The sequence below is a fragment of the Podarcis melisellensis genome (assembly GCF_964234715.1).
Source record: "Podarcis melisellensis genome assembly, chromosome: 4".
Classification (NCBI taxonomy): Eukaryota; Metazoa; Chordata; class Lepidosauria; order Squamata; family Lacertidae; genus Podarcis; species Podarcis melisellensis.
Window position 1 is genome coordinate 92,451,089 of NC_138531.1, and position 22,002 is coordinate 92,473,090.

Genomic DNA, 22,002 nt, shown 5'->3' on the forward strand with positions numbered 1-22,002 from the left:
GCTCCTCTCATCAGTTGAACCACTGGGTGTTCATATAAATTGGATTTCCAGAAAGAGCAACAAAGAAATCATCATCCAATCTCCCCCAAAGAATCATGGGAATTGTAGTTGCTTTGTAGATCCTTTATCCCCCTCAAACAGCTGCAGTTCTCAGAGTCCCCTGGGAATTGGCACTGTTTGTTAAACAACTCAGTATCATAGCTCTGTGGCGGGGATGGGGGTGTCTCCTAACAATCATCACCCTTAACAAACTACACTTCCCAGGATCCTTTTGTTGGAATTCTGGCCCGTCTCAGAGGTATGTGCCTATCTGTTCAGGCACCGGCTGAATTCCTTAGACCTCCCTCCGGCGACTCCCGGCAGGATAAAACATACGCGAGGTCTGTTCCGGCGATTTTCCTCAGGCTGTGAGGAAAACACACCAACTGCTCCTCTCTCCCCTTTGGTGTCCCCAGGGAGGGGAAAGAAGCAGACAGAAATCTATTTACATCTTTTATTCCTGTCTTTTTCTTCAGTACAGAGAAAACATGTCTGCACTCATCAGCAGTTAGAATAAACTCCACCCATGTACTTCCAGCACAGGTCATATGACAAACCCACTGAGCTAACATCCGGTGCTCAGTACAGAATGGACTGCCCCTTTATTCCCATGGCAACAGTCACAAACTTCCTGTTTGGCTTTCCAGCCACAAGCAGCAGTCTTGGCTGCTATAGCCTTTGCTTGCTGCCGCATTGCTGCTTTAGAATAACACCTTTGAGGGGAGCTATGACAGTTATAAAAGGGATGCGGGTGGCACTGTGGGTTAAACCACAGAGCCTAGGACTTGCTGATCAGAAGGTCGGCAGTTTGAATCCCCGTGACGGGGGGAGCTCCCGTTGCTTGGTCCCTGCTCCTGCCAACCTAGCAGTTCAAAAGCACATCAAAGTGCAAGTAGATCAATAGGTACCACTCCGGCAGGAAGGTAAACGCCGTTTCCGTGCGCTGCTCTGGTTTGCCAGAAGTGGCTTAGTCCTGCTGGCCACATGACCCGGAAGCTGTATACCAGCTCCCTTGGCCAATAAAGCGAGATGAGCGCCGCAACCCAAGAGTCAGCCACGACTGGACCCTTTACCTTTACCTTATGACAGTTTACCTTATGACCTTTACCTTATGACAGGGGTCCCTTTACCTTTACCTTATGACAGTTTAATAATAATAATAATAATAATAATAATAATAATAATAATAATAATAATTTTTATTTATATTCTACCCTCCCCAGCCAGAACTGGGCTCAGGGTTACTAACACCAATAAAATTACAATAAAATGTAATAGAAAAAGAAAAAAAAGTTAATTAAAATATGGGTTAAAATACAATTTAAAATGCAGCCTCATTTTAGTAGTAGCTCATAAATCAAAATCGTAAGGGGAGGGAAACTTAAGGGTCAGACTGAGTCCAAACCAAAGGCCAGACAGAACAGCTCCTTCTTGCAGGCCCTTTGGAAAGATGTCAAATCCCGCAGGTCTCAGAATCAAGATGATTCTGCTTCAGATGTATATGGTGCAGATGGGGCCTAAATTACATGGGAGCTCCTAGAAGTACTGCAGGCTCCATGCTGTTGATGTTTGCCCTCCAAAGGATGGGTGGCAACACAGCCAGGCATGGAGGCATGATACACATGGAATCAAGCAGCCTAATATCTGGCACAGGGTTGTCCACAGTGGGGAGCTGGGGGGCAATGTTTCTCTGGGATCTCAGACTGAGGGCTTTCTCATCCCATGCTCCTTGAGATCTTTTTAACTGGAGATCCCACAGTTTGAACTTGAGACCTTCTGTTTTCGCTGTACAACTAAGCTGCAACCCCACCCTGCTTCCTTTGATTCCCCCTAACAGGACCATATTTCTGTATGAAGGGACGTAGGTGGCGCTGTGGTGCTAAACCGCCGAGCCGCTTGGGTTTGCCAATCGGAAGGTTGGCGGTTCGAATCCCCATGACGGGGTGAGCTCCTGTTGCCTGTCTCAGCTCCTGCCAACCTAACAATTCGAAAGCATGCCAGTGTGAGTAGATAAATAGGGCGGGAAGGTTTCTGTCACGGTGTCCCGTTGCACCAGAAGTGGTTTAGTCATGCTGGCCACATGACCCAGAAAAGCTGTCTGTGGACAAATGCCGGCTCCCTCGGCCTGAAGCGAGATGAGCGCCGCAACCCCAGAGTCGCCTTTCACTGGACTTAACCTCCCAGCGGTCCTTTACCTTTTACCTTTTTATTTCTGCATTAACGCCAGTATGCAGGATACAGTAACATCACCACCTGCTTATCATCAACCCACTTGTCTTCCATGCCCTTTAACATTTTCCTGTTTCAGCAGCTCTTGGAGGATGCTTGATCTCTGTCACACATCCATCCTCTGAACATAGAATTATATAGCAGATCAATGGTCCATAAAGAAGAGGCTTTGACTGACCAGAGAGGTATTAACAAATATAATGTACAGTGGTACCTCAGGTTACATCCACTTCAGGTTACATACGCTTCAGGTTACAGACTCCGCTAACCCAGAAATATTGCTTCAGGTTAAGAACTTTGCTTCAGGATGAGAACAGAAATCAGGCTCTGGCGGCATGGCGGCAGCAGGAGGCCCCATTAGCTAAAGTGGTTCTTCAGGTTAAGAACAGTTGCAGGTTAAGAACAGACCTTCAGAACGAATTAAGTTCTTAACCCGAGGTACCACTGTAATACAAAGAGAGAGAGAGATAATAATAATAATAATAATAATTTATTATTTGTACCCAGCCCATCTGGCTGGGTTTCCCCAGCCACTCTGGGCGGCTTCCAACAAAGATAAAAGATACACTGAAATGTCACATATTAAAAACTTCCCTGAACAGGGCTGCCTTCAGATGTCTTCTGAATGTCAGGTAGATGTTTATCGCTTTGACATCTAATGGGAGGGTGTTCCACAGGGCGGGCGCCACTACCGAGAAGGCCCTCTGCCTGGTTCCCTGTAACTTGGCCCCTCACAGTGAGGGAACCGCCAGAAGGCCCTCGGAGCTGGACCTCAGTGTCCGGGCAGAACGATGGGGGAGGTGCCGCTCCTTCAGATATACTGGACTGAGGCCGTTTAGGGCTTTAAAGGTCAGCACCAACACTTTGAATTGTGCTCGGAAACATATTGGGAGCCAGTGTAAGTCGAGAGAGAGAGAGAGAGAGAGAGAGAGAGAGAGAGAGAGAGAGAGAGAGAGAGAGAGATTCAGTAAAAGATAGATGGATGGATGGATAGATTCAGTAAAACAAGTCTGCTGCAGTTGGCTTTAAATTTTAAGTCAACTCTTCCTTTTTGCCTACATTTTGCCAACTCTGCTTTGCAAACTGTGGTCTTACTTAGTCATGGTTTTCCTCACCATACCCTCCACTGTTTTGCATCTAAACCTGGGGTGGGCAACCTCAGGCCCAGGGACCAAATGTGGCCAAACATGGTTGGTCCTCTAGGCTCTTCGGAGGCTACACATCCTCCTGATTCACCAGCCCTGCTTTGCAATCTCTATGAGTGTTTAGGCCTGCCTGAACTTTATCTTTGAACTTTCACAGTGCTGCTTGCCTGCCTGAGTGGAAGACAGAGAGGTGGGTGGGTGGGTGGGTGGGTGGGTGTGGAGAAACTAGCATCCTGTACAAAGGTAAGATCCACATTAATTGCCCTTTCCCCTCTGACTCCACCCATCACTTCCATGTGTTCCCACCCCAGAAAATTGACCAGAAGGTAATGATGACCTTGGGCTGAAAAATGTTCCCTGCCCTCGATTTAGTCTGACTGGGTGCTTTGTCTGGTGGATCCTGCTGGAGGCAGAGAGAGAGAGGGGGGGATGCTCCTTTAAATTTGCAACGACTGACAAATTGCACAAGGGTAACTCGAGCAACAAGCTGGAAAAAGAGCGAGAAGGAACACACCATTAAACAGACTAATATTGGATTCAATAACACGCCACGCAGCTATCCTTTGTGTGCCTTCTCTTTAACAGAGAAAAGGCCAAGTATTCTTTTCAGGACAAAAAAAAGAACTAGGGAGTTATTGCATATTGCACAAACCTCCAGAGGAACCTTAGCAATAGGTAGAGCAGGTGCCAGGATCTCCAGGTGTTGCTGAACGACAGCTGCCATCACTCCTGGCCATGTTTCCTGGAGCTCAGCGGCCTCAGAAGGGCCAGAGGTTCGTGTTCTGGGAGCTGACAATCTCAGACAATCTGTGGGTCTGCAAGACAGTCCTCCCCCACCCTGGGGAGTCTGCCAGGGCTAAATAATAATAATAATAATAATAATAATAATAATAATAATAATAATAATAATAATTTATTATTTGTACCCAGCCCATCTGGCTGGGTTTCCCGAGCCACTCTGGACGGCTTCCAACAAAGATGAAAGATACACTAAAATGTCACATATTAAAAACTTCCCTGAACAGGGCTGCCTTCAGATGTCTTCTGAATGTCAGGTAGATGTTTATCGCTTTGTCATCTGATGGGAGGGCATTCCACAGGGCGGGCGCCACTACCGAGAAGGCCCTCTGCCTGGTTCCCTGTAACTTGGCCTCTCGCAGTGAGGGAACCACCAGAAGGCCCTCGGAGCTGGACCTCAGTGTCCGGGCAGAACGATGGGGGAGGAGACACTCCTTCAGATATACTGGACCGAGGCCATTTAGGGCTTTAAAGGTCAGCACCAACACTTTGAATTGTGCTCGGAAACATACTGGGAGCCAATATAGGTCTTTCAAGACCGGTGTTATATGGTCTCGGTGGCCGCTCCCAGTCACCAGTCTAGCTGCTGCATTCTGGATTAGTTGTAGTTTCCGGGTCACCTTCAAAGGTAGCCCCACATAGAGCGCATTGCAGTAGTCCAAGTGGGAGATAACCAGAGCATGTACCACTCTGGCAAGACAGTCTGCAGACAGATAGGGTCTCAGCCTACGAACCAGATGGAGCTGGTAAACAGCTGCCCTGGATACAGATTTTACCTGTGCCTCCATGGACAGCTGTGAGTCCAAAATTACCCCCATATCAGCCCTGAATTACCAGCACGGCTGGGATCCGATCGTATGGGAGTCAGCCATTTCTCACCGCCAGAAACAGGAAGCTGGGGCAAATGCTATCTCAGTCTGGCTGTGCCTTCTTGGTGTGGAATGAAAGGGCGACAGCATCTTCTCCTTCAACTAATTCAGCAAAATGTCTTGGGCCAGGCAGCCTCCCCTTCTGCTGTGCCCCATGTGGCAGTGAGTGAACCTCTCAGCTTCAGTGTCTTCTAGTTTCTCCACATTAGTTTATCATTCGAAGCAGCAAACAGGTCCTCGTGAATATTCATCAGCATTTTAGTGTTAATATATTCTAAAATATGCAATGTTTGCCTAATATGCACATCTTTCCAAAGCAATTTCCCCCAGCATAACGTTATTTTCACTAATATATGAATTTATATGCTAACTTTTGCCTTGGTGTGTGATTTTTGGTATGCAGTACTCGGCTCGACAGCTGCATTGCAAAATCTGGAGATGTGTGAACATATTGTTTCAGAATGTGTGAATTAGGTAGGTTCACCTTTACATGTGAACTGGACTGAATTTCTCCCCCATCTCTGACAGACTTCCTCTTCTGCAATAGAACATCCTGCTTCTCTCCCCTGAAGTCCCCCCACATGCACTTTCAAAATATTCTTCAGAGAGTTGGGGGATGCTATAGAACAGTTTTTTTAGGCTGTGTGGGGAGAAGAGAGGAAGAGGAAGCCCATTGAATGAGCAGATAGATACATCTCATGCAGCAATAGGGACAACTCCTAAAACATTTAAAGTCCTTTTTGTGTCGCTCTAAGCAAAGAGCAAGGCAAACAAGAGTGCTTGACTGTCCCTTGATAGGAGCTATCAAGCTTTCATAGCTGTGGTTTTCATGTAGACTCTTCTGCCTGGCTAAAATGCAATTGCAGGCAAGGTGTTTCCTGATCGACTCAGTAAACCGGGCTGTTCCCTGAAGAGCCTTGCTGCTTAACAATAGGTCTTCTGATAGGCTGGATCCACAGTCTAGTTAATAGTACGAATGGCTATCCAAGCCACGTCCAGCCAGCCTCATTGATTGTTCCGTCTCCCAGGAACAAGGCTGGGTCGTCTTATCAATTGCTCTTTCCTAATCGAGCTATTTGTATTCCCACTGCTCTAAAGTAACCATCGAGAAGAAAACTCCTTATTTAAAGCAAAGCATTGGGGGAAAGCCATAGCTGAGTGGTGGCTTCACCTGCCTGAAATCATGGTGAGCTAGGTGGACTCTGTATAAGAGGGCTTCCTATGGTCCTAAGCTCTCAGTGCAAGAGCAGGGCACTGTGGGAAGAAGCACTCCTTCATGGTCCTAAGCCATTTAGAGAAATGTAATCATGCTGTTCAGCATCATCATAAAGGTAAAGGGACCCCTGACCATTGGGTCCAGTCGTGACCGACTCAATGGTTGCAGCGCTCATCTCGCTTTATTGGCCAAGGGAGCTGACGTACAGCTTCCGGGTCATGTGGCCAGCATGACTAAGCCACTTCTGGCAAACCAGAGCAGCACACGGAAACACCATTTACCTTCCCACCAGAGCGGTACCTATTTATCTACTTGCACTTTGACGTGCTTTTGAACTGCTAGGTTGGCAAGAGCAGAGACCGAGCAACGGGAGCTCACCCCGTCGCAGGGATTCGAACCGCCGACCTTCTGATCGGCAAGTCCTAGGCTCTGTGGTTTAACCCACAGCGCCACCCATGTCCCACTATCATCATACTAATGTAAAAAGCATCCTCCACCCCACTGTAGCCAACCAACTAACTACTGGTAGCCCAGAAGAAGGACGTGAACCCGACAGCACTCTACTGATTGTTCTTTGCAGCAACTGATAATTCAGCGGATTAAGGAGCAACTTTACCAAAACAGCAACAACAACTCCCAAGCCTAGCGGGGAAAGACTGGATGCCTCTAGGAGAGGATTGGGTAAATTCATGGAGGATAATGGAGTCAGTGGTCACTAGCATCCAGTCAGAGGCAGGAAGGCTTCTAAATACCTGTTTTTGGAAACCATAAGAAGAGAAAGTGTTCTTGTGTTTGGGTCCCGAATGCGGATTCCCTGCAAGCATCTTGTTGGCCACTGTGAGAACAGGAAGCTGGACTTGATGAGTCATAGGCCTCATCCAGCAGGATTTTTTTGTTTTTAAGAATGGTGAGTCCACCGCCACATCTTCAGCCCTGCTGCAGACAACAGCAAGGGAAGAATGCCGATATATGCCCTGCCTTTTCCTCTGTTTCCCCAACCAGCTTTTTCCCATTCTCGGAGCACCGCTATGAGATGAACAATTGGAGTACAGTGGTACCTCGGATTACATACGCTTCAGGTTACATACTCTGCGGTGCGGCGGTGGCAGGAGGCCCCATTAGCTAAAGTGGTGCTTCAGGTTAAGAACAGACCTCCGGAACGAATTAAGTACTTAACCCGAGGTACCACTGTAAATCAGGCTGGGGATGGGTCAAATGAACTGCCTTCAGCCAGATAAACCTGCCTAGGTCCTGAGATCAGCTACAGCGTTCCTCCTCATAGGCCTGATTTTAAGATCATTTGGACTGACAGGCACCAAATACAGGGCCTTCATGGGGGTGGCCCCATGTTTGTGGAACTCCCAAATGTATGGCCTTGTCAGTACAAACTTTTAAAATGGGTAATAATAATAATCCAACTTATTTCAGGATGTGTTCTTCATAGACTTTTGGTGCTGCTGGCCTGAAGCTGTTCTGAGTTGTTTTCATCAGTTATGTAATGATGCTCGCTGGCCTGCAAACTTGTAGGCTGTTGTTTTAAGCATGCTCTTTTATTGAAACATGACTGGGCATTTTCTAATGGCTGTTTTATATAAGCCACCTTGCGAGGCCTTTAGGCTTTAAAAGGGAGCCTAAAAATAATAAAGGAAGGAAATCCAGGGCATGACTATGGTCCCTTCTTGCCCACTTTTGACAGTGTGAGAAGCTTGTCCCAGACTAACTCGGTTTTTAACCTGGGCGTTTTGAAAGGGATGTGAGCATTCCAAGCTCCAAACTTCCTTTCCCCAGAAAAAGGAGTGGGGAAACATCCCAGGGCCTCATTCCATTACAAAGAACATTCTGGGGTCCACAGAGCCTAGGACTTGCCGATCAGAAGGTCGGTGGTTCGAATCCCCACAACGGGGTGAGCTTCTGTTGCTCGGTCCCTGCTCCTGCCCACCTAGCAGTTCAAAAGCACGTCAAAATGCAAATAGATAAATAGATACCACTCCGGCGGGAAGGTAAACAGCATTTCTGTGCGCTGCTCTGGTTCGCCAAAAGCGGCTTAGTCATGCTGGTTACATGACCTGGAAGCTGTACGCCGGTTCCCTTGGCCAGTAAAGCGAGATGAGCGCCGCAACCCCTGAGTCGTCCGTGACTGGACCTAATGGTCAGGGGTCCCTTTACCTTTACCTATGATTCCCACCTGAGCTCTGAGCCGTGATGTGATGTGATGTGTGGTACACTCTTGGATCCCCCCCCCCACTGTTCCTTTTTTCTCGCTGCCCTCAGTCCTTCACTAGAAATACTAGACACAGGGCCGTCTTTCCCCAGGGGTGCAAGATGTGTGGGGCACCTGGGCGCCGAATTCTATGGGGCACCAGGCACCCGCCGCTGAAGCCATCTAAGCTCTTAACCTGTTATGAAATAAGAAATAATTTTGATCAAGCTAGAAAAACAAAATACATATATACCTAGGTATTAACAAAATGTGTACCTACTGTTTCACTAAAGGACTTTTGACTTTGTGCACTCATTTATCAAAGGTGTGTCAGGCTAGCGGCAGCGATTGTCATTCTCAATGGCGCCGTGCACGCAAAATGACCTAAATTTGGGGGCGCAGGGCAGATCTTTGCACCCCGGTGACACATAGGCTAAAGATGGCCCCGACTAGACATGGTATGTCTACAGTGACTACAAACCCTGATAGCTCTGTTAGTCCTCTCCTGCCAGAGGTAGTATGTTTAGGGATACCAGTTCCTGGAGACTGCAGGAACAGAGAGCGTTGTTGCATTCAGGTTTTGCTTGTGGCCTTCCCATTGGGACATCAAGTCTTCTTATAATGGCAACAGTTTCGGTCCAGGAATCCAGAATGTTGAGCAGGGCAAACCACTCCCCTTTGATCCTTCCCTTTTTCTTAAAAGGGCCCTGTTTGTGGGATAGTAGCAGGAATGGCTTTGGGGGAGGAGGGACTCTCTGTTGGGATTGGAGGAAAAAATTCTGCTTTCCCCCAAATTGTGGAGAGGAAAGCTCAGAATCACCACTGTGTTGTTGTTTAGTCGTGTAGTCGTGTCTGACTCTTCGTGACCCCATGGACCAGAGCACGCCAGGCACTTCTGTCTTCCACTGCCTTCCGCAGTTTGGTCAAACTCATGCTGAGAATCTCCACTACCTCAAGCCAAACTCCTCCTACTACTTATTCTTCGAGAGCCAGTGTGGTGTAGTGGTTACGAGTGATAGACTCGTAATCTGGTGAACCGGGTTCGCATCTCCGCTCCTCCACATGCAGCTGCTGGGTGACCTTGGGCTAGTCACACTTCTCTGAAGTCTCTCAGCCTCACTCACCTCACAGAGTGAGTGGGGGAGGAAGGGAAAGGAGAATGTTAGCCGCTTTGAGACTCCTTTGGGTAGTGATAAAGTGGGATATCAAATCCAAACTCCTCCTCCTCCTCCTTCTCCTCCTCCTCCTCCTCCTCCTCCTCTTCTTCTTCTTCTTCTTCTTCTTCTTCTGTATCACATTTATGCCCCATATTTTCTCCAAGGTGTTCAAGGTAGTTGTTCTCCCCATTTTATCCTCACCACAACCCTGTGAGGTTGGTCAGACTGAGGATGAGTAACTGACCTGAGGCCGAGCTTCATGGCTGAGTGGGGATTTGAACCCTGGCCTCCCACGCCCTAGTCCAAAACTCTTAACCAGTGCCTTTTTTCGGGGGGGGCGGGGAATGCAGGAGTACACATACCCCTAAACATTTTGTGAATCTAAGTTTGGCCTCATTGAGGGGCAGCATTTCAATATGAGTAGGAATAATAATAATAATAATAATAATAATAATAATAATAATAATAATAATTATTTATTTGTTCCCCGCCCATCTGGATGGGCGTTTCCCCAGCCACTCTGGGTGGCTTCCAACAAAGATTAAAAATACATTAAAATGTAACTAGGAAAATGAGAGTACCCCTAAACATTTTTTTGGGGGGGGAAGCACTTCTCTTAACCACCATACCACACTAAGAAGAACCTCAGCGAGTTTGCCCATTGCTCACTGAATTTAAACCACCCTCCCTTTCAAGGGGGGTGCCGCTTCTCCACATTGCGTGCCCAAAGTAGTTCACACAGTACACTTGAACAGCAAGTGTGACCCCCATTTCCCCCCTGCTTTAGAAGTGAGTTTAGCGCTGACCCAGCTGGGCCTATTTCTGGCACCCTCAATGACCCTCCTGCTGGCCTTAATGCAGTCTTGGCCGTTCCACCTTAACAAGGTGCTGTGAGTGACAATTGAGGATGCTGCACAGAGCAGAGGGTGGTTGCTGCAGCCTGCCATTGGCTTGAGCTTCTGCATCCTAAGCACCAATTACAGTCCCCGCTGCCAGCTCTAATGTGTTTATTGGGATGAGTTATAACCGAATACATGTACACAGGCTGTGTGTGAGTGTGTGTGTGTGCCTCGTTGACTGACCTCCCTCTGTGATGTAAAATATGAGAGTCTGGGAGCTACCCGTTTTATAATTCATCAGATTCAGTGACTGAGCAGAGCTGCTTGGCTTAATTATAAAGGCAAGTGCGAACTCCGCGGCTGACAGGGGGGATCTTGAAAGAGCTGGAGCACCCTGCTTTTGTTCCAGCGAAACCTGCCTTTTGGGTGAGTGATGTGGCTTCAGTTCTCCTCCAAGGTGCCGGCAAATCTGTCTCGTTGCTTTTGAAAGCGTCCCTCTGACCTAGGTAGTTGTCACCGGCGCTGGCAGAGGCTTAGAATCATTTCTGTGCCTTGTCATTTTATGACCTGGTGTCAGATTCGGGGGCTGAGAGAAGAGGAAGGGGCAAAAAGTGCATGTCTGAATTCTTCACCAAAATTTTGCAACACTCCCCCCCCCCCCCAAAAGACACTCCAATAATCATAATATCTAAGTTTCTGGCTTTTTCGGTATGCCAGTCTTGGGGAATGCAACTGAGGATAAATCAGAGGCTAGCATCCCTGCTTTTTGGGTGGTTTGCATTTGCTGCTAAGAGGAGAAAGTGATGTAGCTTTTGTTAACTAGAGGCAGTGGGGGGGAGAGAGAAAGAGAGAAGGAGAAGAATTTGTTTCTGTCTATTTGCCTGCAATTCTGATATGTGTGTGAATTTGATTCTAATTTAGTCTTGGATAGCTGGATAATTTTGTGTTTCCTGCATCAAAATGCTGGGGTTGACTTGCATGCTAAGGTTTGGTTTTTGGGGGGGAGGTAACCAGTTTCACTGCTCTGTGATAAAAGACAGGTTGAAATGAATTCCAAAAGGGGACCTTTTGTTGCTGTCATTCAGCAAGAAAGGAATAGAGCCCAATACTTCCCCCGCCATCCTGCCCTGTGTGCATGTGTTACAGTAAATACCCCAAATTTGGTGGAGGCTGACATTCGCATTTGCATGCTCTCATTCCCCAAGGCAGCGTTTTTTAAAAGTCTGGAGATGCAGCAGTGAGTGTTGACTATCGCCAAATGGGATTGTCAGCTTCCACAGGCTGGGTGTCCAGCAAAGTGAGGGAAATACGTAATCTAGTTTTAGACAGTCGTGAAATTCATCTTGAGATTAGCAGCTGGTGTAAATGTGAACTTTCACCACTGTAACATACAGATGTACCCCCCCCCCAGCACCTAAGTATCTATCACTTTGTGCAGAGGATGAAGGAGCTCGGAAAAGCTTGTGCCACAGTAAACGGGTTAAGTATTCAGTGTGGCACAAGATCAGTGGTTGTTCTAGATTCGTACACCCCAAATCTTGGATGAAAATGACATTGGGGAAGAAAGCATGCTATGGACTCTAATCTCCCTGTTGCTGCATGCTGTTGTTGAATATTTATTTAAGAAAACAACCGGCAGTTATTCAATGCTTTCATTACTCCTTGCTTTGTGTTGACCTGTACTTCAAGTAGTGTGTGTGTGGAGAGAGAGAGAGAGAGAGAGAGAGAGAGAGAGAGAGAGAGCGCAATTAATTTACACCAGATCCTCCCCCTGGAAGCTCTGCAAGATCAATAAGTCCATCATTTCTGAGTTTTACTTGAAAGAACTCCAAAGCATTTTTCATATCCCTCTATTTATCTGTTTCATTTCTTTATTGTGTGTGTGTTTCATTATTCACATACAGTATAGACACATTTGCTTGTCATCAAAGGCAACTCAGCATGGATCAGTCTCTGGGACTATCCAAGACACTTGCAAAAACAACACCTGGTGGCTTAATACTTTTCTGGCTGGTGGTCTGCAAGGCTTCATTGCTCGCTGCTAGGATTTGCCTTGTTCCTCGCCACTGCCTTTGACAGGCTGCTGCCACGTGCTACTGTAGCACAGTGGCTAAGAGGCCAAGCAGCGAACCACCAAGTGCCCAGTTCGTATCTTACCAAGGCCAACCAACTCACTTGGTAGCCTTTGTGTTTAAATTTAGCAGCATTGTTCTTAGCCCTAGATATGCTGGTTTCTCCCAGTTTCAACCTTCTTCCCTGCAGTCAGGGATGGTAATAAGACCTTACAGGGTTGTTTTGTGGGGATTTCTGGGAGGGTCGTGAAAACGAAGTGCTTTTAACACCCCAACCTGCAATTTAAATGCTAAGCATCTTTAACAGATATCTGTGCCTTTTTGAGCGGATATTTTGGAAAAGGGGAGGGGGGGTCTTTCTCCTTGGAAGGGAAGAAGGGCAAAGATACACTTTCCTTTGGGAAGACCCCAAGTGGGAGGGTGAAGGGATGAGGATATTTTTAGCAACGAAGTACATTGCTCCTCATTGTCTCCTGAAAATCAAATTGAGCTAATTTGTGGGAAAGAACGGGGTGGGTGGAATTGCACATGTATTCTCTCTCTGGCAGATGTCTACAATTAATGACAGCAGTTCTGGGTTCCACTCACCCCACTCCACCCAAACACACACACACACCTGCTTATCTGGCGATGCACAACTTTTAAATGATCTTCCGCCCTTCCATCTACCATGTGCTGAAATAGAAAGCTGCTCATAGTCGCTCCCTATTTCCATCGACTGTCTACTCCTCCTAAGGCCTCGGACAGAGGCTTTTCCAAGTCGAGCTCCCCACCCCAAGTGAAGATGCCACATATTGAAACATGTGCGCTGCCACTATCCAGGATGGTGGAGACAAAACTGTATTGTCGAGAGCTCCAGCGTGATCTCTCCGAGCTCGGTGAACGGAGACTTTGGCAAATGCGAGGGTGAAGCGATGTCCATTGGGACAACAACAGCAGCAAACACCCCTAGCTTCACATATAGCTTTGGAACTTCCCTCCCATTAAATATTAGACCAGCATCATCTCGTTTGGCTTTGTGGTGCCTACTGTCTTGCAACAAGCCTTCTAAGTAGAAACCTGCCCCAGTCTGTCTCTGTGCTGGAATTGTTTTAAATATGTTTTATTTCCTTTATGGCCTTTCTCCCTCGGTTCTTTTCGGAGGAAGGGCAGAATATAAATGTATTGAATTGATGAATTCATGAACACTGATTTTTTTGGGGGGTGGGGCATCCCTGCTGGCAGGTGACTGACCAGCAAAGGGTATATTGAGGCTCTGCATTGACAATGTCGATCTGGAGCCTAGGAGCTGCGAAAAAGGCAAATTTCACGTTCAGGATAATTAGTAAAGGGATTGAATAAAACTGCCAATATTGTAAGGTCTTTTTTTTATTTACAATTTTGCTGTTGCTGTTGCTGTGGTTTGTTGTTACCCTGTCTATCAGAACATAAATCCTTCCAAATAACAAAAGATCTGTTAAGGAAGCCAAAGTAGCCATATTCAAACATTGAGTATTTATCAGGATCTTTTCCACATGGCACTTGTGACAGATGACCCTATGGAGATCCCTATGGGGTGGGAAGGAAATGTTTAGGTGTAGCATCCCTGATGCCATTTTCACCTGCCTCCCTCTTTTTCAGTTCTGATTGCTTCATCTCAAACAGGATAGTGTAGAGCTGGGTGATGTGCAGAAAAGAGCAGCCCAAATTGATCAGGAGGAAAAAGGAGTGAGTAATGGAGGAAGGTCAAGACAGAGATGTATAAAATTAGGTGTGGTGTGGTGTGGTGGAGAGATGGAACTTCTTCTCTCCATCTCTGGAACCAAATAAGACCATCCCAGTGAAGCTGGGAGCTGGGAGATTCGGCACAGAGTAAGGGAGATGATTCTTCACACAGTGTGTTGAATTTGCTTCCACAAGGTGTGCCGAGGGCCACCAACTTATCTCAGAGAATCACAGAGTTGGAAGGGATGCTGGGGGTCATCTCGTCCAACCCCCCTGCAATGCAGGAACATGCAGCTGTCCCTGCACCACACTGAGCCAGTGTGGTGTAGTGGTTAAGAATGGTGGACTCGTAATCTGGTGAACCCGGTTCGCTTCCCTACTCCTCCACATGTAGCTGCTGGGTGACCTTGGGCTAGTCACGCTTCCTTGAAGTCTCTCAGCCTCACTCACCTCACAGAGTGTTTGTTGTGGGGGAGGAAGAGAAAGGAGATTGTTGTCCGCTTTGAGACTCCTTCAAGTAGTGATAATGCGGGATATCAAATCCAAACTCCTCCTCCTCCTCCTCTTCTTCTTCTTCTTCTTCTTCTTCTTCTTCTTCTTCTTCGGAATCAAACCTGCAACCTTGGCATTCTCAGCACTGTGGTCTAACCAACTGAGCTATCCAACATTTCTTATTAAGAAATTAAGATGGCTTTCAAAGGGTGTTAGGCAGATCTCTATAGGATAAGGTGGGCCGTCCAGGATGAGAGGCACCTTGCTTCTGAATATCAGTGCTAGGGACCAAAGTAGGAAATGGTTATTGCCCTCAGGTCTTTGAGAGGGTCACAGCTCATGCTAGAGCGTATGCCTTGCTGCAAGAGTATACATCCTTTGCACACAGAAGGTCCCCCAGATTCAATCCCCAGCGCAATCCCTTGCGCTTCCAGTTAAGGGAGAGCCTCTGGCAGCCAGTGTAGAAAACACTGAGCTACAGTAAATGGTCCAATGGGTCTCACTCTGTATAAAGCAGCTCCCAGTGGATCTACGTCATGAGCTTCCCGTAGTCATCTGGTTGGCCTCTGTGGAAATCAGGATGTTGAACTGTATAGGCTTTGGCCCTGATCCAGCAGGGCTCATCTTGTGTTCTTGTATTTATATGCATACTAGAATATTTCTTGTTCATCTGAAAGCATCCTTTCAATATCAGAGTGATCTCTTTTCCCCCCCCAGAAATAGTAAGCCTGAAAGTCTATGAACCCCTCTCCCATTCTTTCTGCAGACTCTGCAACTGCATCCATCTGTCAGAGTATTTGCATTGTGCTTATCACCATGGGTACCATTATAAGTGATGCTGGGGAAATGAACCATAAAAATATGCACACTGCAGCTGGGGGAATAAACAAATGAAGGCGCTCGGCAGAGGACTGTTGGGGCGGTCTGGCAACTAGTGAGCTGTATAACTAAGTTAGCGTGGTTCAAATGATAGAAATGGACATAAGCCTGGGAAATCTTGGCTCAGGCATCTTAGTCAGAGACATTTGATGAACTCTGGAGCAGATAATCCCCTATCTCAGATACACAGTGCAATCCTGTACGCGTCTACTCAGAAGTAAGCCCCGTTGAGTTGAATGCAGCTTTCTTCTAGGTGAGCCTCGGACTTCCGCCTCACTTTTCTCAACATAAAACCAGATTCGAACTTTGTAAAATCACTATTAGAAGCTTACAGGCTCGCTTCCGGAAAAGTTGGAATGTTGGTGCATATTCCATAACATCGCATGAGCTTAAATCAGTGCCAGGTGTTTCGTGGCCGGATGTGCAATATAGCATCATACCCTCTAACTGCTTGAGGGTGTATAGTACCCCAGAGGAGGGCATGGCTGGCTGGCAGGAACCCTCAACTCGAGCTGTTCTCCTAGGAGGTCAGAGTTTCCTGCAAGGTTTCGTTGTGCAACGTTAAAACTAAAACTGCAGGGACAAGACTTTTCTGTGCTTGACTTAAGCTAGCATGGCTTGCTTGTCTTGAAGAAAATTGGTCCAAACCTGGGGCGCCACCACTGTGAAGGCTCTCCCCCATTTAATGGAAGAGCCCTAGTTCAGTTCCAGAGCATCTGCTTTGCATCTGGAAGGTTCAATCCCGGGTATCTCCAGGTAGAGCTCCCATCTGAAACCCTGACCAGCTACAGCCAGTCATGGGAGACGATGCTGAGCTACATGGACCAATGTTCCCTGATGCCATTCTGTGTTCTTATTGTGGTAGAGAAGAAGGTAATTGTTTTGGGGACAGATGACTTGTCCTTTTCCCTTTTTTGCAGTGGGTTATGAGTCTATAAACTGATCCGTTGAAATGCAGTCCAGAAATATTGGAGGTGGCACTCTGCTTCAGTAGTAAGCTGCCAGAATTATGCTGAAACAGATGGCCAAAATGTATTTTGTCATTTTGGAGGGGGCTAGCATTTGTTCCTTCCAGTCTGGCATGTTGTGGCACCCATTGCGTTTGACAACGGCTGGCATGGGAGATTCTGGGCATGTTGTGGCTGAAATCCCATGTGCTTTTGAAAGGGGCTTACGACTACTCTGGTATCGATCAGCGTGCATCAACCACCATCAAACAAATCACACTTTTTCAGCTTTAAATGTTGCCATACTCTTCCAGCCAGAACGTCCCAGGTTCAGCTCCCAGTTTCTCCAAGTAGGGCTGGGGAAATCTCCTGAAGTGCAGCTCTAGAGAGCTTCTGCCAGTCAGTGTAGACCATACTGAATTAGATGGACCAGTGGTCCAACTCAGTGTAAGGCAGCTCCCTGTGCTACCCTGCTGGTGGTCTGCGTTGTATTAAAACCAGACTAAGAAACCCCGGTTTTGTCCCCACTTCCATTTCCTTGACTGCCTCCTTCACTTCTCTCCAGGAAAACTGAAAAGAGTGGGGCAAAGCCTTGGCAGTTTCCCCAGTGCGTTCAAAAATCTACTTCTGTGCACATCTGCAAGGTTGCTAGCTATTCATAGCACATGCGAAATACACTGACTTTCCGCGTCGAATGCTGAGGACCCCGTGCACTTGAAAGAGCACATTTTTAGCCCTGAAGCCCTCGAGCTTTATACGTGAAGGGAAAGCATATGGTTTTTGCATGACACCTCCCCAAAATATAGCAGATGTAGTTCAGTGGTAGAGCATCTGATTAGCACACATGATTTCCTACTTTCAATCCCCAGTATCTTCAGGTAGAGCAGTCCTGTCCAAAATGCTGGAGAATTGCTGCTAGTTATTGTAGATCATACTGAACTAGGTGAACCAGTAGCCTGATTCAGTAACCAGCAGCTTCCAGTGTTCCTACATTGGAGCTAAATGGGGATGCTTATGGTACTGTTGCAGAGGCTGTTAAATCACTGTTCCTATAGCGAACAGTCATAGCTCAGTGGTAGAGTGCTTGCTTTCCATACATAAGGTCCCAGGTTTGATCCCAGGCATGTTCAGGTAGGGAATGTTGCTTGTCGGAATCCCTGCCAGTCAGAATAGAATAATAATAATAATAATAATAATAATAATAATAATAATAATAATAATAATTTATTTATACCCCGCCCATCTGGCTGGGCTTCCCCATCCACTCTGGGCGGCTTCAAAAAAAATACATTAAAAGCTTCACTAAACAGGGCTGCTTTCAGATGTCTTCTAAAAGTCTGGTTGTTGTGGTTCTCTTTGACATCTGGTGGGAGGGCGGGCGCCACTACCGAGAAGGCCCTCTGCCTGGTTCTCTATAACTTGGCTTCTCACAGTGAGGGAACTGCCAGAAGGCCCTCGGCGCTGGACCTCAGTGTCCGGGTAGAACGATGGGGGTGGAGACGCTCCTTCAGAGCTAGATGGGCCAGGGCATCTGACTTGGTGTCATGCAGCTTCCTATGTTCCCATGTGTTCAGTGAATGGGGGAGAGGAAAGCAGAATTGCACCCACCAGACACATTCTCTAACACAGGCACATGTGGCTCAGTGTTTCCATTTGTAGGTGGAACTCTACATGGGGCTTTCTCAGTAATGCCTAATGGGAAGCTGCTCAGCGGACATGGTGATGTTGGGAGAATGGACGGTGGGTTTGATCCTGCTCCCTCATAATGCATCATGTGTTTGCACATGCATGCATGCAGGAAGCTGCATTAGAGGAGCACACCTATTGCCAAGGGTTGTGAGAAGGCAGCAATTGCCAATCCAACCCATATTTGTCACAATTAGCACTGTTTCCATTTTGCTGCACTTCAGTTTCCCCCAAATGCTACATAATTTGTCTCGCTGCCTGCTAATTTACGTGAGTTACGTAACTGTTCATCTAACTTTCACAAATTACATTCATTTCAATGCAAAGGGAACATCAAAACAAATTTTAAAAAGTAATTGATTAGAAGTTTTTTGTGGACTTTAAAAAACCCAGTCCAGCAACAACATGAACAAATCCCAGTTTTATTTGTATGTCTGACTTCCATTCCTGACCATAGATGAGCATACAAACTGCTGCAATTTCCACTTCCTTTTCCATTTTTATCTGAATTCTTCAACATCCTTTCTGTTGCCAGGCTCACTGAATCTCTGCTAAGTGATGGTTAGAATCTAGATTTTACTATTCTTTCTCAGGAGGAACATCTGAGGCGAACCAGAGAAGTGCACAGAAACGCCGTTTACCTTCCCGCTGGAGTGGTATCTATTTATCTACTTGCACTTTGACGTGCTTTCGAACTGCTAGGTTGGCAGGAGCAGGGACCGAGCAACAGGAGCTCACCCCGCCACAGGGATTTGAACTGCTGACCTTCTGATTGGCAAGTCCTAGGCTCTGTGGTTTAACCCACAGTGCCACCCGCGTCCCTCCTGCAAGCTAAGGGTATGTTAAGGCACCTTAGTACCGCAGAAGCTGGGGTGCATATTTTAAATGCTCCCCTCTCCATTAGAAAAACAAAAACAACCTCCCTGCATGTAGAAAAGCAGCTTCTCTGGGGAAATGGTTTGTCATAGCTTGCTGCCTGATATGCTTGATTAGTAGGTGTGGGGAGTATTCAAAAGGATCACCACATGCACTCACTAGAAGCCTCAAGTTGTGCAGTCCAGAATCCCAACGCCTCATTCCACAGGGTTTGTGCAAAGGCTGTTTTTTGCTTTCTCAGTTCAAGGCTCAGTTCAAGACTGTAGCCCCCATGGAAGTATAAAGGTCAGCCATCTTTAGAATGAATATATGTGACGGTCAGAAATGATAGGACAGGATGTTTTTATTCCTTGGAGATGTCTCACTATGCCATTTAAATGTTTTGATCACGCAAGGAACGCAGGCTGCATGCGATTCTACAAACGAAAAATAAGTTCAGATCTATTTTCTGCATGTTTCAGAAGAAGCAGCCGCTGCACAATGTACAGAGCCGGCAAGAATCTAAAAGTGTTCCAAAAGTCATCCCTTAGCAACAGCATAATTAGGCAAACAACAAGCCATATTGCCACATTCGGCAATGCAGAAATTTAAGACTAAATGAAGCAATCCTCAGAGGTGTTAAAACTTAATCCAATTATAAATCATGATGTGAGGAGGGAGGGACTCAGGGTCTTAGAATCTCTGTGTTTTGCATTACATGTCAGGAAGGGGACCAGACAGCCTGGGTGATCAGTAAAGTTCATAGCAGCTGCCCTTGAGGCATCAGATAGGCCCTGATGTTGCATTCTGTCTATGGGATGGGAGCTTCGATAACCAGTCTTCCTTCTCTGTGGCATGTTGAGGAGTGGAGACAGCAGACGCTGTCTTGATCTGGCCAGTGAACCATATTGTTGATCTCCTTTATCCCTTGTAGTCCAAATTTGGCAGGTGGGCGGAGACACTCGCCTGCCTATTACCCCATGTGACAACGATGTCCTTTTGTGACCACAGGGGTCTTGCAGAGTGCTTTGCAACATGCCCACGAAAAAGTGCTTTTGCAAAGCTCTCTGCAAGGCAGCCCTTTGAAAGGGGCTCATGACTCCCCTTGCAAAGTAGTTCAGCTGCAGGCCAGCTGTTGGGAGGAGCGCTGCTGAGTGTGAATGATCCGCCTGCATTCCTGATGGTACTACAAGAAGGAAGAACTAGGTGACAGAGAAGTCAGTGCTGGTTGTGCCAGGAGCCACCCCTGTCAAACGCATGCACGATGTTCAAGGGACGGGGCCACAAGATGAAATAATAATGGGGAGAGGGGTGGTCATTCTCCTGTCCATGGAGACAGACTCAGAACCATCAGGAATCATCTGCACAACCCATCCATGAAAATGCAGGTTGGGCGTGCCAAACCGTAATCAGCCGCATTGTGCTTTGCTTTCCATAGTTATTTATTTCTCCATTTAACGCAAATTGCTGCGCTGGGTGGCATGGAGGTGAGGCTTGTTAAAAGGGTGCAGATCAGCCAACAACACTGTGGTCCAAGGCCTTCCAATTAGCTGTGGCTTTGAGAATCTGGAGGCAGCTGCACAAGTAGGAGAAAATATATGGTTTCTCAGAGTGAATTGCTTTTAACAAGAGATGACTGGTTTGAATGCCGATACTCTCACTTTAATGGATAGGCTGGCAGTTTAAAGTGTTTGTTTGTTCATTTGTTTAGCTATAATGAAAAGCAGTGTCATCCAGCAGATTAAATAGCCTTTGCATTTAGATACAGGAGACAAGAGTCGACATATGAATCTACCCTGTGCAAAGTCAAACTGTCGGTTCAAATAACCTAGTATTGCCCACTCTGAATGGCAGCAGCTCTCCAGGATCTCAGGCGGAGGACAGTTGTCTGATTCATACTTGGGAATCACATAGGAAGCTGCCTTATACTGAGTCATACCACTGGTCCATCTAGCTCAATATTGTCTACACTGACTGGCAGAATCTCTTCAGAGTTTCAGGCAGGTGTCTTTCCCAGCCGTTCCTGGAGATGCCGGGGATTGAACCTGTGACTTTTGCCTTTCCAGGTGCTTTTTAAGAGGAGATGCCAAGGATTGCTGCCCCACTGAGCTTCACTCTAATTAAGATCTCCAATTCAGTTTTCGGGTTGAGAGCTGGCTTGTGCATGCATGCCATCATTCAATAACACATCCAGTTACTTCCAGACTCATCGATTCATAGAACTGTAGAGTTGGAAGGGGCCCCAAAGGTCACCCCCTGCAATGCAGAAATCTCAGCTAAAGCACCCATGACAGGTGGCCATCCAACCTCTGCTTCATTGTTTAGTTGTGTCCGACTCTTCGTTACCCCATGGACCAGAGCACGCCAGGCACTCCTGTCTTACACTGCTTCCCACAGTTTGGTCAAACTCATTTTAGTAGCTTCGATAACACTATCCAACCATCTCGTCCTCTGTCGTCCCCTTCTCCTTGTGCCCTCCATCTTTCCCAACATCAGGGTCTTTTCCAGGGAGTCGTCTCTTCTCATGAGGTGGCCAAAGTATTGGAGTCTCAGCTTCAGGATCTGTCCTTCCAGTGAGCACTCAGGGCTGATTTCCTTCCGAATGCATAGGTTTGATCTTCTTGCAGTCCGTGGGACTCTCAAGAGTCTCCTCCAGCACCAGAATTCAAAAGCATCAATTCTTCGGTGATCAGCCTTCTTTATGGTCCAGCTCTCACTTCCATACATCACTACTGGGAAAACCGTAGCTTTAACTATACGGACCTTTGTTGGCAAGGTGATGTCTCTGCTTTTTAACCTCTAATGGAGAGTCCACAACCTTCAATGTATTCTGTTCCACTGTCAAACAGCTCTTAGTGTCAGAAAGTTCTTCCTG

The 22,002-nt window shown here is 46.9% G+C and overlaps 1 protein-coding gene across 1 annotated transcript in view; it reads left to right on the forward strand.

Annotated features, from left to right (window-relative positions):
• DLG2 (discs large MAGUK scaffold protein 2) overlaps positions 1–22,002 on the forward strand; it is an 852,330-nt gene that overhangs the window by 725,150 nt on the left and 105,178 nt on the right. The gene's annotated exons all lie outside the window — the stretch shown is intronic.